Here is a 15396-nt window from a genome sequence, read left to right as displayed (position 1 = left end):
CACAGGCACCCAATACTCGATTGAGGGACCCAACCTGGGGAAGGAAGAGTGTGCTGAAAGCCACTTTCTTGCCCTTGCATTACATCTGACTCCCCTCCCCTCAAATGAACCCCTCCCCACAACTCCCATCCTGCCCTGGGATCCAGGGTCAATCGTGGGGCTAGGCCCTTGCATGGCAGGTAGCTCTCGGGGCAAGATTTCTACCTCACTGGAGGCTTCATTAAGTGGAAAGTCCAATACTAGACAGCTAAATGCCTGATGGGTGCTTAATTGCGCTGAGTCACCACTTGGAATCAGCACAGCATTCCTGCAGATTTTCCAGCTGACTGGGAGGGGACCCATGTCGCTTGAACAAAATCATGCTGATTGTTTTTTCCCTTCGATTAACTCCCCAGACTCTCTCATTTCTGCTGAAGGCAAAAGTAAGCTTGTATGACAAGTTACTCCATCCTGTGGATAGAGGTGGAATGACAAGTCTAGGGTCTGTGAAAGAATGTGCATTTTAGACTGATTCAGGAAGAAAAAATGATCCAGAAGATTCTAAATTATACAAATCACCTGCAACAAAAGCAGAGTTTTGTTGCATTTGAATGATTTGCTTTATCTTTCTCCCTTTCCCTCTCTTCCTATATAACTGTGGCTCTGTTCTCTGTTCTCAACAAATGCCTAATCTGCATTGGGGCACAAGTACTGCCAGATAATGGAGCAAAGAACAGCCAAGAAGGGACCATGACAGCATGCCAATTGTGCCTGTTAATTGTTCTTACAGCAGCCCTTGACAAACCATTAGACCCCTTAAATCCATTACTGTGTTCCACTGTGGATTGCTAAAAAGGAATGATAGATAAGAGATAGCACCAACATTTTCCGCTTTGCAAAGATTGCTGGGAAATATTCAGGGTCTGTTTCATCATTGTACCCAGTCAAAACATTTGGACTTTTCCTGGCAGAAGTTTCACTGGAGAAATTGATCACTGGGCTTTGATGAGGTGATCCGTCTGAAAGCAATATTATTACAATAATTGAGACATATTTTCCTGTTCTTCCACATGGCTACATGGGAGCATCTGGGTGCCACATATGGAGGAACATTGGATGGAGAGGGTCACATGCCTGTTGCAGAGCCCAAATTATTTTTTTTGTTTATTTGATTGAATGGATGTGTGTTCCTCTCCATTCAATGTTCTTCAGTACACTTTGTCCAGGTGAATATCTGCCATTGATTTTTTTGCCCTTTTTAAACCAGTTGCATTACCCTAATGATATCTTTTACTGAGATGAGTTAATTTAACACACACTCGAATACGAACCTGGGCCATTCTGGTCTCTATGGCTTATTGCATTTGGAGTGGTTTTATAATTATAATATGTCATTTTATAATTTTCTTATTGTCATCACAATGTAGTAAAGAAATCCAAATGATAAAAGTCATAGAAGTGCCCCAGAAGATAAAAGGAAGAATTGCATGGGGTCAGGTAAATGAGCAAAAAGAAATCTAATAGCAGGACTGGTTTGAGGGAAGAGCTAGATCTCTAGCACTGCTTCACTTTGGTTTTTAATTGACATTTTCCTGATATAAATAAAACTTGTACTTTCACTCACAGCCAGAGAGACGAGCAATAGCCAGCTGAGTTTTACTTATTAATTCCTTTTTTGTAAATCTCATGCAATAAAGAGTGAAATTGCACAGGATAATGCTGTGCTTTATATTTTAGTATAGTGCAGTAGTGATATGACAATTCTGCTGTAATAAGTGTGATTGATAATGATTAAAATTCCGAACTCAGGAAGCTGTATAATGAAGCTACAGTTCAGGAGGAAAAAAATGACATCCTTTTCAATTTCAGCAATTCTCCATCGTATCGCAAGATATACTAAGAATGTTTTTTTAATATAGTAATAGGGGTTGGAGGAGCAGTGGTATGCTGCACTTCTTAGTGCTTTCCTAGTGACATTTTAGAAATGAATGGGATTTGTATAATCTTACTATTCTGGAGCAGGTGCTGTAAAATGGTATTTTATGGAGAGAACAAATGAGAGAACTTGGAATGTCCTGTTTTTATTTCTGTTTCATCTAATATGTGGTTAATCTATGGCTGCAGCAGAAGTTACAAAGAAAACGAGTGCTTAACTGATTTGAATATATTCCATTAATTCTTTTTTTAAATTGCCTAAAATTATTGCCCGAATTAATTCTATGACCTCAAATTCTGACTTTGTCCATCTATAAATACATATCCTTGTAAAGAAAAAAGATTTATATATATGACATGACACTTTGTATTGTGTTAATTAGTCCAAGTCTTCTTATGCATTATCCAGTCTTTAAATGCGTTCAAATATAGCAGTCTGTCGACACAGATTCACAATGATTATCTTGTTTGAGATGTAGGTTACCTATAAATCTGAATACATATTTGCCATGAACCCAATTTGCACAAACAGAAGGACTGTGTAAGTTTATTTATACATATACTTCAGCCATGTGAGGTGGTGATATTAATTTGAAAATGAATGTTCAATGAGGTATGTGTACAGCGACAGATCTAGTGTTGTGTGAGGGGTGAAGAGAAAGAAAGACATAAAGTAATGATACAGAGGGAAAGAAAAATAAACAACCACTGCAAGAAAGAACATGAAAAATAAGGAATTAGCCGAAGAATGAAGGAATGTAAATAAAACAATTGATGCATTAATGCAAAAGTGAGAAAGATCTAAAGCAGCAAAACAAAATGTTAAAATCCCTCTCCATCTTTTTATATTTCTGTATTGTCTCTGTTCCTCCTTTTATATATTTATTTTTACTGTCCATGTATCTCTCTATCTCTGTATATTTATCTTTCTATATTTATATTTCTCACTGTCTCTGTTTCTCCACCTCAATTTATTTATTTCCCTATGTTAATATCCACCTAAATCAACAAACTTTTATGTTTTTATTTTGTGTCGCAGCAACTTGTCAAGTTTTGCAATTTTATGATAAAAATGCCTGAATTATGCACATTGCAGATCATATTCTTCATGCAATGTGCAGCAGTTGCGCATCTGATTTGTGGTGTTCCTGGAAAGAGGGGGATGGTGGTATTAGCATAGAATCTGAGGCGTAGCAGACTTTAATCTTTTTGGTCAAAGTACTCCTTGGGGGGTGAGGGGGCATCTTGTGGTGAACCATTTGTGGAGCATAGCCACAATAATTTTTATTTTCTATCCTTTAAAGCTATTATTGAGATAGTTTATATTTTATGCTGTGTGTAAGAAGACAGCAACAACTTTCTTTATACAACATTCCTCATGTCTTTTCCTAGCGGGAGAGTAGGACATTAAGCAGGAAATAAAGGAGAAAACTGGGAAGAACCATAGACACTATTGAGGAAATGAATAGCAAGGAAAAGCTGTTGAGAAAAAGATGGCAAAAGCAATGACCAAAATGTTCAAGTGAAGCTGGAGTGAATCCGAGGATGAGAAGGCAGGTAGCGGGGGGGGGGGGGATTGTAAGCTAGGATGAAGTCGGCTTACTGGGGTATAACAAGTCAGTAAAGTTGGGGTGATGGTGTGCAGGATTTGGTTCATGAGAGATCTCAGGCCATAAAGTTTGAGATTTAATAGTGATCACATTACACCTCACAAAGTGTCTGATAAATGGTGAATGTGGAAATATCAGTGTGGAGAGAAACTGAAAACTTGATAATTGAAGTACCAGCAAAGCAGGGCAGCCTTTGGGAAGGGAAGAAAAACCATATAGATCCCATTTAATCCCTGAGCCAGCACTGAATTAATAATGATGATAAAATTGTACGTCCTATGTGTTTCATGTATGGAGCTATCTGCCTGGACTTTATGCAGAACTATACTTTTCACTGTACCTCAGTACACATGACAAATCTAAATCTAAATCTTCTGCGCTCTGACTTAACCATTGGAGGTCCTGCCGCCACCGGGAGAATGACATGGAGCGATTAAGTGGGCCTGACCACCATGGATCAAATTACATCCCATGTCTTATCAGAGAGTGCTCAGCATTACAACAATATTAAAAAACGAATCTAAATTTCCATACTTTAAATTAGAGAACTTTAAAACTCCAACTGCCTTTTTAAAAATTCATTTATGTTTTCATGGCAAGCTAACATTTGTTGTGCATCCCAAATTGCCCTTGAGAAGATGATGGTGAGCTGCTGTCTTAAATAGATCCAATCTATGTGATGTAGGTACACAAGTGCTTTTGGAAGGGAGTTCCAGAATTTTGATCCAGCTACAGGAAAGGAATGCCAATATATTTCCAAGTCAGGGAGGTGAGTGGCTTAGAGAGGAACTTCAACGTGGTGATGTTCATAGAAAAATGGAATACCTATTCAGCCATTCAGCCCATCAAGTCTACACTGACCCTCTGAAGAGTATCGTACCTCAGTGCACTCCTCCACACTATCCTTGCAACCCCTTCTAACCTGCACATCTTTGGACACACTAAGGGGCAATTTAGCATGGCCAATCTACCTCATCTACACATCTTTGCACTGTGTGAGGAAACCAGAGCACCCAGAGGAAGTCCATGTAGACACAACGAGAATGTGCAGACTCCACACAGTCACCCAAGACCAGAATCTAACCTGGGCCATTGGCACTGTGAGGCAGCCGTGCTAACCACTGTGTCACCATGCTGCCCCTTGTTCTCTTGCGTCTGCTGCCCTCATCCTTCTAAGTGGTAAAGGTTTGGAAGGTGCTGTCTAATGAGTCTCGGTGAGTTCCTGCAGTGCATCTTGTAGATGGTCCACACTGCTGGCACCGTTATCGGTGATGGAGGGAATGAATGTTTAAGGTGGTGGAGTATGGTCAACTTTTTATTTGTTTATTTATTACACAATAAATTCTGGCAGTTGGTAAGTATAAATAAGACCAGGCAGCACGGTGGTGTAGTGGTTAGCACTACTGCCTCCCGGCGCCGAGGTCCCATGTTCTACCCCGACCCTGGGTCACTGTCCGTGTGGAGTTTGCACATTCTCCCCGTGTTTGCGTGGGTTTTGTCCCCACAATCCAAAGATGTGCAAGGTAGGTGGATTGGCCACGCTAAAATTGCCCCTTAATTGCAAAAAATGAATTGGGTACTCTAAATTAAAAAAAAAGTATAAATAAGACCTATTGAACTAATATCTAATTTTATTACCATACTTAGTTATCTTAAGTTCTAACAAGGTGACACAAATTTACACCACAAATGTGTAACACCGTGGAAACAGGGTAGCACAGTGGTTAGCACAATTGCTTCACAGCTCCAGGGTCCCAGGTTCGGTTCCCGGCTTGGGTCACTGTGCGGAGTCTGCACGTACTCCCCGTGTCTGCGTGGGTTTCCTCCGGGTGCTCCGGTTTTCTCCCACAGTCCAAAGATGTGCAGGTTAGGTGGATTGGCCATGCTAAATTGTCCTTAGTGTCCAAACCGGTTGGGTGGGGTTACTGATATACGGGGTTACAGGGATAGGTTGGAGGCGTGGGGTTAATTGGGGTGCTCATTACAAGGGCCAGTGCAGACTCGATGGGCCGAATGGCTTCCTGCACTGTAAATTCTATGAAATTCAGTACAGCTTTGCAAGTGAGTTGAACTGGTTAAACTCTTGCATTGATCATTTACCAACAAAATTCAAGAGATGAGATTCATTATATAAAATAAATTAGTTGTAATAGTTTGCTCATTTAACCGTTTTATATGGAAGTGAGATCAGCAGCTATCTGTTTAATTTAGCACAGCTGCTATAAGCATATCATGAATTATTTTTTGCAATATGTTGATTTGTGAGGCCAGGTACCTTGTAAACGCCCAGTTCCAAACGTTGTCCTCCTCATGTTTTCTCCCCATTCCTGAAAGCCATTACTCATGATTACTGTCTAATGTTGTGATATTGGCAGCGAGAAAGCGGGTCAAGCTGAAAATTACTTTAAAAAACAGTAAGGCTTGGGCTGCACAGGTCCTTTTGAAAGGACTTCATGCACAGTTTTTGTTGTTTCCCACCAAGCCAAATGGACAGTCTAGCCGATGGGCAGAAGGAAGGAGCAACAATTAGAGACCACAACGGTTAGAGACCATAGCCAGAGAGTCTTGGCGGCAGTCTATGGGAATCCAGAGAAGAGCAAGGCCTTTCATCAGTAGTGAAAAGACCGAAGGCTTCCTTGAGGGGGCCAATATCCTGAAAAGAAAGAAACCCCAAAAGACCACAATCAAAGGAACAGATGGACTAAATTTCATTTTTATAAACTTTTATTATGTCTGTTAAACCAAAAATCAACATAAAATTGAGCATTCATTAACAGACAGATAGTAATTCAATAAAAACAGTGAAGTTCACTTTAAATAGTGCAAGTTATGCACTCCTGCACTTCCTGGCCCACAAGCAGTACTAAAAAAGAATGTACAGTGAGGAGTTGACAGTTTATGCCTCCCTTTCACTTACAGATTTCCTGATCTGTAGGAAACGCGTGCAGCAACAGTGAATTTTATTTGAGCTCCAGTTGAACTGTTGGAGCCCAATTTAAATATGTTAATTAATTGACTTATCCCTCCACGCAGACACTCAGAAGCCCCAATAATCGCTACAATAAAAAAAATGGTGTGTGCGTGGCATATTGGGGACTCATTCCCCATAGTTAGCTCTCTAACCCTCTCCCACCCATCAGAGAGAGAATTAATTTCAAGGCCAACATTTCTAGTGTGTCCCAGTTTTTCATTATTGAATCCAGTCTATTTGCAACGAGGGGAAAATGAGTTATAGAATTACATTTGCTTAAAATTAATCTTTGAAAACAAGATGGAAGGAAAATAGAAAGAAAGAAAAATAGTCTTTCACATTTTCTGCCTGGGTTAAAATGAAGCTTCCTTTTTACCATTATTATATTTTTGCACCCTTGACGGCTGTTGTTTAAATGTATTCATTTTATTTAGCAAACATGGAAAATTCATATGACCTTGTTACTGTGTGTCATAAAATGCATGTTTTTGTCATATGGCGTATGTGGAAATGGCCTTGACAAGTAGACTTATAGAAAATTCATTGAATATGGTGCAGAATGAGGTGTTCAAAGATCTTGCGGAAAGATTTAACAGATTATCATAGCTGTTACAACCCTGTGTCTCATGATAAACCTGTCATTCATGCACTTACAAGGTGCCTGATGATGTCTCTGGTGAAAGCAATGACAGGAAATTATATCTAGCATTCCAAATTCTCATCTCAGTAATCTTAAACAACACTTCTGTGCATCACAAGACACCTGCTCAGTATTCACACAGGCAGTTGTTTCATTGACAGCTTTGGATAAATTGTAAAGACGAAGAAAATATGCACATCCTCCATTTAAAACAAATCTCCATTAAGCGGAAAGGACACCTGTGAGCTTTACAGGACTGCTAAAAAGGCAGCTGGTCAGCTTTATTGCTTCACATGTAAAGTTTAATAGTTTTTCTATAGTTTAATAATTTGCTTTGCTCACTGAGCAGACATTTGAATTGTGTCCAGGCTTTCACTGTAATTTTTAAATTTCCATTTCAAGTGTACAAGATTTTGTTAACTTCAGCAAAGTTTTTCAGTTTTGCATTGCAGGCAAAACCAGGATGGGATGTATGACTAAGCTGTTGGTAAGTTTGAACCTAGAGCCAAACCCATTTTCTGGACCTGCACATTCAACTCAGAAGAACAACTATTTCTCATGAATGGTAAACTGCATGCAGCATAATGGCTCAAGAGCTCCTGGAACCACAGAAGAATGTCAGAAATGCACCCAGTCTAGGATGCACAATGTGGGCCTGAATTTTGCACTCGTCAAGATGCATGATCAATGCGCCCGGAAGCAGACAGGTGTCCGCTTCTGCCCACGAACGTCAGAATGACACAATTTCACAAGGCTGGCCAATTAAAGGCTGGCCAACGTCAAATGTGGTTGGACATTGATGCAGCACTAGGGACGGGAGTATGGAGTGAACTGGGTCGAATGGTGACCTGAATGGTGGTATCATGCAAGTGCAGGCAGCTCCCTGGAAGCTGCCAGAAGTTGGGAAGGAGCCTAATGGAGCTGTCGACCAGAGAGTGGAAAATCGGGTACAATCGATGCTCTCAGCCTCTGGTGGGCATGCAGGCAGGCTGCCAATGCTGGTGGGCACTCAGCCCATGATTCTCAGATGGCAGCCTGCATTCTCTAGTGGAGCCAGTGTATGCCCAACATGAAATATTCATGCCATGAAATGGAAAGAGGAAGCCGCTCCACCAGAGGAAGAAGGCCTGGACGAAGGTGGCTGCACAGGTGAGCGGCTATGGTATGGTGCACTACACATGGATTCATTGTTGGAAATGGTTCAATGATCTTTTGAGCCCCACAAAGGTGAGTGACAACTTGGCATGGAACGGAGTATAGATGTCTTGGAGAGTGGGCATAAGTCACGGCACTCAGGGGTGAGAGATACATAATGCCAAAGGGTACAAATCCCTGTGCATGCCAAGGGTGGGAGATTTGACATTTCACCTAGTTTGTATGGAAGAGTGAGGAATCCCAGTTTGACAAGCACTTGAAAGTGGCCGTTCTGGCGGGAGAGCTGTGTCGCAGATAAAGGCTGGAGTAGTGAATGCACTTGTTCACATTCAGGAGAAGAGAAGCTATAACACACTGTAACACACATAAATGGGTGTTGTTATGGCCAACATCCTGATCCTGTCCATGTTTTTCATGGACACCCTTGACTTGGAAGGCGAGTGAGAAGCAAGATCCTAGGGTGTCGGAGAGGCAGGGGTGTCTGAGGATGACCGGATGAGAGGCTGGGGGAATGTTCAGGAACGGCTGGATTGTGGCACTTCTGGTGAGAAGAACAAATCCAGAGTCCCCATAGATTGGCCACTGTCTGCGCCTTATTGAGACACATGTCCATTTAGGCAAGCTACCATCATACCTGCACAGGTGCTTAGTGAGGATGTTCTTACTGACATCATCTGTTTCTCCCTCAGAAGCACCATGCTCAGGATGTGTGTGTCGCTGTTCCCGGACACACACACAACCCCCCCCCCCCGTGATCACCGCGGAGCAACTGTGAAGGGTGTGCATGTGATACATCCACACTCTGCACCAAACCCGATGCAGATAGTCTAGTCTCTCTGCTAGGTGCCCATCCATCATTCGTGAGGAGGGAGGTCCAGATGTGACCCACGCTGGCGGACAAACTGCCCATGCACTGAAGGCTGCAATGGGTAGAAATGTTCCGCAGAGTTACCAGAACAAAATAATCCTCCAAACAAGGTTAACATAGGAACAAAGGAATGCCATTCAGCCCCTCGAGCCTGCTCTATCATTCAACAAAATCATGGCTGATCTGTCTGTGATTTGGGTTCTACATTCCCATTTACCCGCCACAAGATTGCAAATGCCTCACCAGAAACTAGAGGAAAAGTTCTGAAATTTCAACAGTAACTCTCACCTGAACACCTAACAACTCTCACAGTGAGTGTTCCTGCCCCCTTTTATCCCACTCTTGGATGAGCAAAATGAAAGAAACAGGATGGCTGCCTGCCCATGTCACCTGTGTGCCGACTTGAAAATGGTAAAATCCCAGTTAATTGGACTTTTAATCCCTTTAATTCGCTACTTAATTGATGGAGGCACACAGCTGACTTCTCACATGATTTCACATGTTTCCTGGTCAGGTATACACCCACATGAGCAACATAAAATTCTGACCTACAGACTTTATAGAATTTTACTTGATATACTTCTCATGCAGGGAGCAACTTTGTAGGAATCCTTCTTCAAAGATTCATTTGGTTGAACAGAATCCATGGTAGAGTGAATGATGGAAGTGGTAGGCTTGAAGGACCAGTTTTTCCCATTCCATACTTCCTCAACTTCCCATCGAGTACAGTAAACTGGCAGCATGGATTGCTTACCCATTAAAATCACTGGAATGAAAGAACAGGCCGCTTCCATACAGGTGATATGCTGCCAGGATGACTGCCCAACGTATTTTGGAAATTCATAGGCATTGGGGATATTGGATATATGGAAATGAAGACAAGCTCAAAGCCAACCTCAGAACTTGCAAGCCGGATCCAATACATGGGAAAAAAACAATCTTGGACTGACCCTAATGACGAAAACTCAGCCATCAAGCGATTTTGACATTTGAGGAGAACAGAGTTGAGTGCCTTCAGGACAAGTGAGCATGATGCAAAGTCAATGGCTCCATCCATCCCTTCAACACGGACTTTATATGCAGTATTTGCAATCAGTTATGTAAATAAAGACTAAGCCTAACATCACACAAGATGACATCAACCTAGACTGTAAACAGGCCTTTTTATTTTGCTAAACACTTTTCTGTCAAAGCGACAGGGGAATCCCTCATGCACTGGGAATAATTGGGAGCATGGAAGTCTTGTGAAAATCAACTGATTTAAATGGGTGGGAAAGGCTAAATATGTAGGGTCCTGACCTTGTGCAAAGTTTGTAGACTGGCTTTATGAGCCAGGTATTCTGCCTTTCCCAAACAGGGGGATTGATCAAGGGGTTTCTAAGCATCTGAATTTGCCTGTCCTGGGCCTTCAATATTTGATAGAGAAGCTGGTTAGACCAGTGTGCTTCATTGATTAAAAGCTGCATCCCTAAATATATGCAACAATTTTTTTAAATGGTTTAAGGGATACCTGTACGTTTCTTCTGGGGTGTACATCTTCCTCACTTGTGTTACCACAAAAAAAGAAATGAGGGAACAGAAACAACAGGAAAATGAAGAAAAGGTGTCATTTTCCATTGCGCTACCTGTGTAGTAACCTGGCCCATTGAAATTACTGGAATAAAATTCCAGGCCTGTTCAGGATAGGTGAAGTGCTGCTCCAAGGTTACTGCCTAAGCAGCAAAGTTGAAAATGATCCCCAAAACTAAAATAGGCCAGAGAGTTGACCATTAGAGGAAATAAAAACAGAGAGAAGCAGGAGGGAGTAGTGCACATTTCCTGTAGCTGACACCCTGCTTATAACTTCCCTAATTGCTTTTTGTGGATAATGACTACTGTTATACAATTTACTTGAACAGTAAGTATATTATGTTATATTACTTTCACAGATCCAACACACAAAGTGCATAGATTATTGAAAAACTGCATCTGCCACCTGATTTTTCTGAATTTGGTTAACTTTTCCCAAGAACAGGAGACAGGGGCTTAAAAACAGTTGGGAGTTTGCAGAAACATCTCTGAATAGTCACACCTTCAAATACATGTATCTAATCTACCTCACCACAGGGTGTACTGTCCAAAGGTCAGAGCATATTAAATCAACTTTCATCTAATGAGTAGATATAATTATCCTCAACTTCCCAAATTAACTGTGAGCAATACCATGTAAGATCAATTTATAAATATTGTGAAAAAAATTATTGAAAACATTTGGAAGACCAAAGTAAATTAAATGAGGAGAACGATTGGCTGAAGAAAGTCCCTCTTGCTGAGAATGAAGGAGCCTTGGCAAAAACTGAAGTCAATAGTAATCAGGGGGTGAATGGTACTGTTCAACATATCTTAAAGCTGGTTGGAGTCATACCTAGCACAAAGGAAGATGGTGGTCGTTAGAGGTCAATCATCTCATCTCCAGGATACCATTGCAAGAGTTCCCGAGGGTAGTGTCCTAGTCCCAACCAGGTCTGATGTGGGAATGTTCACTGATGACTGCACGATGTTCAGCATCATTCGCGACTTCTCAAACACTGAAGCAGAAGCAGCAAGATTTGGACAATATCCAGGCTTGGGTTCACAAGTGGCAAGTAACTGTTGTACCACACAAATGCCAGGCAATGACCATCTCCAACAAGAGAGGAGAAATACTGTGGCTACAAGAGCAACGCTAGGAATCCTCAAAGCCTGTCCACCATCTAAAAGATACAAATCAGGAGTGTAATGGAATTCATTCCACTTGCCTGAATGAGGGCAGCTCTAACAAAACTGAAGAAGCTCAACACCATTCAGGACAAAGCAGCCCACTTGATTGCTATGCCTTCCACAAAAATTCAATCCCTCAGTCACTGATGAACAGTGGCAGCAGTGTGTACCATCCACACGTTGCACTGCAGGAACTCATCAAGGCTCCTTAGCAGCACCTTCCAAACCCATGACCACTATCATCTAGTCAGACAAGAGCAGCAGTTACCTCGGAACACCAGCATCTAGAGGTTCCACTAATTCACTAACTATCCTGACTTGGAAATAAATCACTCTTTCTTCACTGTCGCTGGGTCAAAACCCAGCATTGTGGGTACACATACACCTCGGGGACTGCAGCAGTTCAAGAAGGCAGCTCACCACCCCCTTCCCAAGGGCACCTTGGGATGGGCAATGAATGCTGGCCTTGCTAGCGATGCCCACATCTGACAAATGAACAAATTGAATTGCTCATTGAAATGAATAGACTTGGTCCAGCACACAGTGGGGTTCCTGACATCACTAAAGTGCCCTGCTGTAGGTAAAAAGAATTGATGCACACACACCGGACAATCCCCAACTCGTGGATAAGGGCAACCGCTCTCCACAACACACGGGGGCAACCCCCCCTGCTATCCCCCTCCCCCACACCAGATACGCATAAGGGGAACCCCCCCGGCCCCCACAATGAGAGCTCCCCAGAGAGCCCAACCCTCAGGTTGACACTGCCAGGGTGGCCGGAATATCCTCCCCACACTTAGCTGTGTGCCCCCGGTGGGTTTCTCTCGACTGTTTTGCAGAAGCAGTTGGAAAATGTGGGGAGAATTCTTAATTTGGGGGAACATTTGGCGGTGAGTCGATTTAAATGTGGTTCCTGCTCAGGAAACGTCACCTGTGAGGGGAAAATCACTGAAGATCTCATTGCCGAGATTCCCGTCTAGCCAGTTTCACAAGATTTTCTGCCGGCATCGCCTTTTTTGCCTGTAGCGAGCACCGGCAGAATATATCCCCCATGGAATCTATGTTCACCCCTTACAAGGCAAGTGAAATCAGGAGCACAGCCGGGAATAGTGACCTCCAAAACTGGGATTTTCTGTTTCCCCTCAGTAGGGCTCCAGTCTCACACTGAGAGATGATTTGCGGAGATTGATGATGGTGGCGAGATGGACATAAATCCCAGCAGGGGAGAGTTTAGAATCAGTTTGTGTCCTGCACTCCGAAAGATTGGAAGATTCAATCTCCTTATACAGGACCCCAAGAAAGTGGACTCAGATAAGCACTCTGTCTTCCAGCTGTTTGGGGGAAGTGGACATTGGCAAGGCATGGGGATATTTAGATTTGAATATATATATTTAGATATAAAAACAATCTGTAGTAGTGTGTATTCACCAGCCCCATGTGATGTGGTACTGGCGAAGGCAACACTGGAGCGCACTAACCAGTGTTGTATCTGCTAAATCTCAGATACATTGACCAGTTTAGCAATCAAACTTTTACCCAGGTGATCTTAGTTGCAAGATGGACAAAGGACAAACCCAAGTAGAGGTTCAATGAGTTTATTAATAATAATATTATTAACAATTAAATTACCCACATAAAACAAGACAATACCCCAGATTCAAGTATACTACTCGTAAAGATGGCTTGGTAGACTGTGGATCTGATCGCTGGAATTCCTCTGGCCCATCTTCACAAAGGTGGTTCTCGCTGGCGGTCTCTTCCTTGCTTCCTTCCTTCCTTCTGGTCTGGTCACGGTCACCTCGCACATCGAGTCTTTGCTGCTGGTGTGTCAGAGATGTGTACCTTTATCCCCCTCACTCCCCGCCTTTCCAGAACCTTCTCTGGCTTCCGGCCAATGATGCCTCAGGAGAGGGTCTCAGCAGCCAATGGTCCAGTTGATGAGTGTTTGACAGGCCACCTGAGCCCTCCCCAGGTGTCCCATCTCTGTTGGTGTGGGTGGCACATAACCTGTTCCCGTATAAGATAACAGTAGAAACTCTGGGTGACGGAAAGTCTGGCTCGATCTGAGCTAAGGACAATAGACCTGTGCATTTCAATGGGGCTGCTTCTCAGTAGAGTGTGATGATCTTTGATGGGACAGGCCCAGACATGTTCTGGCAACTTGTCTGTTGGTTCTGTATTTGACTTTGGTCAAGTCTGAATTCCAACAGCCTGCCTGAGGTTTGACTGCAGTATGATTTTAAAATGCCCAATTCTTTAATTTAGGATATCCAATTTAATCGGCCTAAAAACTGATTCCATTATTACACCAGTGTGATTCTAATATAAATGCTAAGTTCACGGTGACTTTTCAGGATCCCAATTTTTATATGCTATTCCAATTCGCGCCTGGTGCTGTATCTGCTAAATCTCAGATACATTTTACTGAATTAAGTTCTTGTGGCACACTCTTTGTCTCTTTGTGGGGTCAGGCTGATATAGCCAGTGGGCCCAGAAGTGGCATAAGTACCAGAATGAATGAGCCCTGGATTTTCAAGGCCACTCTTTCCCGTTTGGTCAGTTATTTTAATTTAATAACGTACTGTGGCTTCCTCTGTCCCATGGATTTTACTTCAAACATGATGCTCATCTGCAACGCTGGGGCTAATTATCCTTCGCTCTGTGTCTAATAAATGCTCAGTTCCTAGCACAAGGCAAAGGAGAAAAGACAGATATCCATGACCTAAATCTCACCGTGTTCCCCCTGTGCATTGCCTGGAGATCCAAGATGTATCCCAAGGGAGAAGATTGGTGTATTTGGATTCAGTTGGGATGGAGTTGGTGCCACATCATCACCTGCCTTATTTTTCTTTCCCAACACTGGGCTGTGTCCTTTTAGAAAGTGTATCAAGAAGAAGCTGTATCTATGAGCTGAGAGGAGTAGGCAGCAAGGTCCCAGAAGATCTGAAAAGGTCAGTGCCCTTTTGATTAAAGGGCGTCACATTAAATCTTAAAAGCGAATGTCTTCACGTTGCAACAGCCATCATCATCACTGGCTCCTGCGGCCTGCAGCACTGGTTACATTACTGCCTCTTTCTAGGCAAAGACTTTGCCAAGATTGAACACTGATTTGTCCGCAGGTTGGCTGGTGGGAAAGGATCGATTAGGTTTCATAATGTTTTTCTTTCTTTTATAACGATAATCCTTCAGATTTTACTGAATTAAATCCGTTGTCAGAATTGCAATAAAAGAATAGTTGAATCTAAAGTCTGCATACATTTCCTTAGCCGGGAACTTGAAAGGTTTGGACAATGATACAAAAGACATCAAGGGGTATGGCAATGAAATAATTCTGGGTATCTGTACTTTATGGATGAAACAACCAAACTCAGTTTACAGAAAGTAGCATGGTTAGTTATCAGGGATAAAGCATGTGGATTTTGCTTATTGTATTATTTTATTTCTGCTCTAATAATGCCATTTCACTCATACCTACAGCTTTGCTCACTTGGTGAACTGT

General features: G+C 42.4%; 1 protein-coding gene across 5 annotated transcripts in view; it reads left to right on the top strand.

Moving 5' to 3' along the window:
* Window positions 1–15396, top strand: part of pde11al (phosphodiesterase 11a, like) — a 476822-nt gene that overhangs the window by 460782 nt on the left and 644 nt on the right. The gene's annotated exons all lie outside the window — the stretch shown is intronic.

The sequence above is a fragment of the Scyliorhinus torazame genome, chromosome 6 (genome assembly GCF_047496885.1).
Source record: "Scyliorhinus torazame isolate Kashiwa2021f chromosome 6, sScyTor2.1, whole genome shotgun sequence".
NCBI lineage: Eukaryota > Metazoa > Chordata > Chondrichthyes > Carcharhiniformes > Scyliorhinidae > Scyliorhinus > Scyliorhinus torazame.
The sequence above is the reverse complement of the archived record's forward strand: the minus strand, read 5'-3'. Positions and strand labels throughout refer to the sequence as shown.